This window comes from Dromiciops gliroides, chromosome 3 (genome assembly GCF_019393635.1).
Source record: "Dromiciops gliroides isolate mDroGli1 chromosome 3, mDroGli1.pri, whole genome shotgun sequence".
In the NCBI taxonomy this organism is placed as follows: domain Eukaryota; kingdom Metazoa; phylum Chordata; class Mammalia; order Microbiotheria; family Microbiotheriidae; genus Dromiciops; species Dromiciops gliroides.
Window position 1 is genome coordinate 512,049,367 of NC_057863.1, and position 4,894 is coordinate 512,054,260.

Consider the following 4,894-nt stretch of genomic DNA (forward strand, 5'->3'; position numbering starts at 1 on the left):
AACCTGAGACCCAGAAGGGGTAAAGTGACTTGCCCAAATTACTTTAGTTAGTAAATAGCAGATCTGGGCATTGAACCTCATTTCAACCTCCAAATTCATAGCACACTTTTAAGAAGAAGTTCATACTCAACTGCTAAATTTAATAAAGTCAACACAATGGTCAGCACATAAGAGGTACTCTACGGATATCTGATGAATAAAAGAATAAATATCTCTTCCTTTTTTTTCTTTGTCTTCTTCCAAAAGCTAGACATTATCTGCCCCACCCCCTTATTTTTGGTCAGTGACTGTGGTTTCTTCTGTGTGTGGATCTCTCAATGTGGAAATGCCTTCACCAGTGCAGATTGGTAGCTCAACTGTAACATACATCCATAGTTACCTGGGCCACTGAGAATTTAAATGATCTACCACATGGTGGAGCAGCTACTGTATGTCAGAGACAGCACTTAAAAAACAGGTCTTCCTGATTTTAAGGCCAACATCTGGTCATATTGTGGCATCAACAAGTGTGTGTTTGTTCATATGTATATATGTATACCTATATACACATGCATGTATGTGTATATGTGCATATATATATATTTATATGTGCATATGAATAAATAGGTAGTGACTATCAGAGAGAGAAAATCTCTATGAGGAAAGGAAGGAGACTAGACTTCAAGAGATCCTCTGATTCATGCCCCTACCTTGAAACAAGATCACAATTAGATTAGAATTTATCCCATTTTTAATGACCTCCAGACAAAAGAAAACATATCTTAGTCATTCCCTAAGTCCAAAAGTCTGACCAGAAAATTATTTCATATGCAAAGTAGAGTAGATGGTGTAGAGGAAGTTGGGGAATCTAGGTTCTATTTCTTGTTCTGCATTAATTATCTATGGGGACTTTGTCAAATCACTTTTACTCTCTAGTCTTCCTTCCTCATTTATGAAGAGGTTGGTCTAAACGATCTCCAGAAACCCTTCCAATCATTCTATGATTCTCTTGTGTCAGGTCTCTGTAAGCAGGTAAGGGACTAAGGAGGCCTTCATCTGATCATCCTTAACTATTACCAAAATGGACTCAGGCCTAAGCCCCACTTTAGCTCTGTGGATTAGACTCTTTCTACTTTGGCCTGAAAGGACAGAACTGTCCTTTCCTCATGTATAAAATAAGGATAAAGGGGCAGCTAGGTGGTGCAGTGGATAGAGCACTGGCCCTGGATTCAGGAGGACCTGAGTTCAAATCTGGTCTCAGACACTTGACACTTACTAGCTGTGTGACCTTGGGCAAGTCACTTAATCCCCATTGCCCAGCCAAAAAACAACAACAACAAAAAAAAACCAACCCCAATTACTAGCTGTGTGACCCTAGGCAAGTCACTTACCCCCAGTTGCCTCACACACACAAAATAATAATAATAAAATAAATAAAATAAGGATAATTAGAGCATTTATGTCAGAGTCATTATTAGGATCAAATGAGGTTATACACATATATCTGTGTATGTATATATGGAGAGAGAGCTTTGTAAACTTCTGCATGAGCTGTTTCTGCTAGTTATAATAATAAAACAAATCTACATAGTGCCCTTAAGGCTTTCCATGCTCCCTCCTTACAACATTTAGTGAGCTAATTGATATAAGAATTGCTATTCCCATTTTACAGTTAGGGAAATTAAGGCCTTGAAAGGTTAGGTGATCTACCCATGATCACAGAGATAGTAAGTATCTGAAGCAGGATTCTTCTCGTGATTCCAAGTTCTCTCTTGTGCCCTCTCCACTCCACCTGATGATTCCATCCAGGAACATAATAGCAATCACAGATAAATTTTTCACTGGATTAAGACTAGAGTGGGAAGGGGGGAAGGATAACTGCTTTCTAATCCTAAATAGAAAAGACACAATTTCTTTCTCTTCAAATGAAGCATTTCTGTTTTGGGGAGTGGGCTGCCAATTTAAATCAGTAGCAGAACTCGAGTTATGGGCCTTGGTGGTGAAGTGGCATTCAAACTTAAGGTAGACTCGTAACCCCAGATCCCAAATCCTCCTTGGGTCAGGATCAGCTCACTCATCAAATCAGAGCGCCACGTCCCAGACACAGCCTCAGAAAGACAGTTTCACAGTTTTGTTTCACAGGCAGCTCTAGATTATTCAGAGCTACAGAGGCAGGGGTCGATCTGGGTTGCTGAAATCCCCAGATAACCCAGACATCTTCTTTGAACAAGATGTCTCCATTATGTCTTTCCTCCCCTTCTCCTTCTCTCCAGAATTCCTGATAAGGAGAAAATTGATAAGGCTGCTGTTCCAGCTCAGCCCAAACTCCCCTTGGCCATCCTCCTTTCCAGGCAAGGAACAAATGATTTACATAAGAACATCATCCACTTTAGTTAGGGAGGCAGAGTAGAACAGTGGGAAGAGAATTGGGTTTAGAGTCAAAGGACCTGTGCCTCAGTTTCCTAATCTGTCAAGTGAAGGTATTGGACTAAATGACCACCGATATCTTCTCCATCTCTAAAGTTATGAAAAGTTTATGTATAATAAGTATTTAATTAATAGATATGCATAATTGACATTTAACTTGTGCATTAAACAAAGGTAGCAGGGCAGCTAAGTGGTGTAGTGGATAGGGTGCTGGTCCTAGATTCAGGAGGACCTGAGTTCAGGTTCAGCCTCAGACACTTGATACTTACTAGCTGTGTGACCCTGGGCATGTCACTTAACCCTCATTGCCCCACAAAACAAAACAAAACAAAACAAAGACAGTGGGATAATTGATCAAATTCCTCGGGGACTTTAAGATCTAAAATGGAAACTCTCTTTAAGCATCAACTCTGATGGGTTTGATATCAAGCTCTGTCGTCATAGTGACCCTCTGAGGTAGACAGGACATTTTTGACTGAGTTGGATCTATCTGTATTATCATTCCCATTTTCAATTCAATTCTACATGATGTGCTAACCACGTGGTAGGTGGGTCTGAAGCTTACAGAATACCTTCACATACAAAATTTCATTTGATCACCATAGCAACCCTGTGAGGAAGATAAGGTGATTATTATTATCCCCATTTTATAGATGAATAACTGAGATTTGGAGAGGTGCAAACTGCAGTAAATAACCTTGGGTCACAGGACTAATAATTGACAGGGCTGGGTTTTTAATTCAGAGCTGTTGTCTCCAAATCCAATGTTCTCTCCATTTTACCATATTGCCTTTTAGGAAAAGGTATCTAAACAATTTAGAGGTGTAAGAAGTCCTTAGAAATCATCTAATCCATCCATGTTTCTTTACTGATTAAAAACCTGAGAGGTAAGAAGGCATGAGATTCATCCATGGTTTGTTCCTGTTCAGTTATTTTCGGTTGTGTCCAACTCTTCATGACCCTATTTGGGATTTTCTTGATAAAGCTACTGGAGTGGTTTGCCATTTCCTTTTCCAGCTCATTTTACAAATGAGGAAACGGAGGCAAAGAGGGTCAAATGACTTTCCCAGGGTCACATAGTAAATGTCTGAGGCCAGATTTGAAACCATGAAGAGGAATCTTTCTGACTTCAGGCTCAGAATTTGAACATCTGGCTCTAAACCCACTACTCTTGCCCCAGCTGCTTCCAAATTTTCTGGTAAGTGTTGTATGAAAAGAGAAAAGGTTAGCACTCCCCTAGATTAGGATGGAAGAGGTCCTAGTGGCCTTTATAACACATATATGGTTAAGGCATTGCCACCTATTCTATGACATCTAACCAAATTCTCTGGTAAACTGATTACATCCTTTAAAAAAAAAGTCAATGAATCCCTGGTCTTAAAAGCCGGTAGAGCTCATGCCCAAAGGACTCCTCTCCCCTTTTGTCCCACTTCGGCTTTTTCTTGATTTTTTACAGTGACTCAGGAGTCCTGGGGAATCTGATTGTCAATAACATGCAGGGCTTTAGGGAACATACTCTTTGGGCTCAAGGGATTGATAGGACCTGATTGGACCTGGAAAATCTTCACTGAATAGGATGTTGGCAAGCAAGGCGAACTTCAACAAGGGTAAACTTTTGCCCTTTACGTTCTCTATCAGTAGGTAAAAGAGGAACAAGTACTTGAGAAAACTTTCCCATGTCTTTAAAAGAAACAGTTTCCTCATCTTATTTACAAGGAGCTTCTCTAGGACCTGGTGAGATCACCACTTTAGAACAACAAGAAGACTAATGAAGTAGAGAGACCTTCTGCTCCATCTCCACAGACAGGATGGAGTTCTTTGTGTTTGTTGTCAAGAGAGTAGGATGACTCGGTGGGCATTTTCAAGCCCCCAGTTACCATGGCAACCAGGCGAGGTACACAGTTTCCACTAAATGAACAGAACAATTCAAGTCTGAGAAACGGAACACATTGCAAGTTTGAACCAGGTTTAAGAAAGGGCGTAAAAAAAAAAAGAAGCATCAGTTGAGTGTTTGTGATCCTTGATACTTTTCAAAGAGAGATGTTAAATAAGAAAGTTCAATCTATCCAGCACCTATATTTCACATGAGATGTTATAATATCAATACATACTGGAGGCTGGTGGTATATTGCAAAAAATAATAAATTCTCTGGAAGTATCTACTACTCAATCGCCCAAGTTCTCATCTGAAAAAAAAATAAACTTTTCCTTTTTCACTTTATATGTAAACACAAGAGATCAAGGAATCAATACACATCATTTGGAGATTTTCTGTTACTAACCTTTCATTTCCATAATATCCAAAATGCATTGTGGGCCTTCTGTGAGTTCTCTTGTCAGTTTACCAGTGCCAAACCAAAAGAATTACTAAAACAAATCTAGGAAGACCTGAATGTATCATCTTCCATATGCTATGGAATTTAAGCTCTCCCAATTCTTAAACTTGAAATCCTTAAAGTATTAGTTAGGGAAGCAATTCAACAATGAC

The 4,894-nt window shown here is 39.5% G+C and overlaps 1 non-coding gene across 1 annotated transcript; it reads left to right on the plus strand.

The window, feature by feature from the left end:
- Nucleotides 1-3,608: 3,608 nt before the first annotated feature.
- Nucleotides 3,609-3,736, plus strand: LOC122752426. Its single transcript, XR_006356169.1, has one exon. It is a non-coding gene; the product is annotated as a U6atac minor spliceosomal RNA (small nuclear RNA).
- Nucleotides 3,737-4,894: the final 1,158 nt, after the last annotated feature.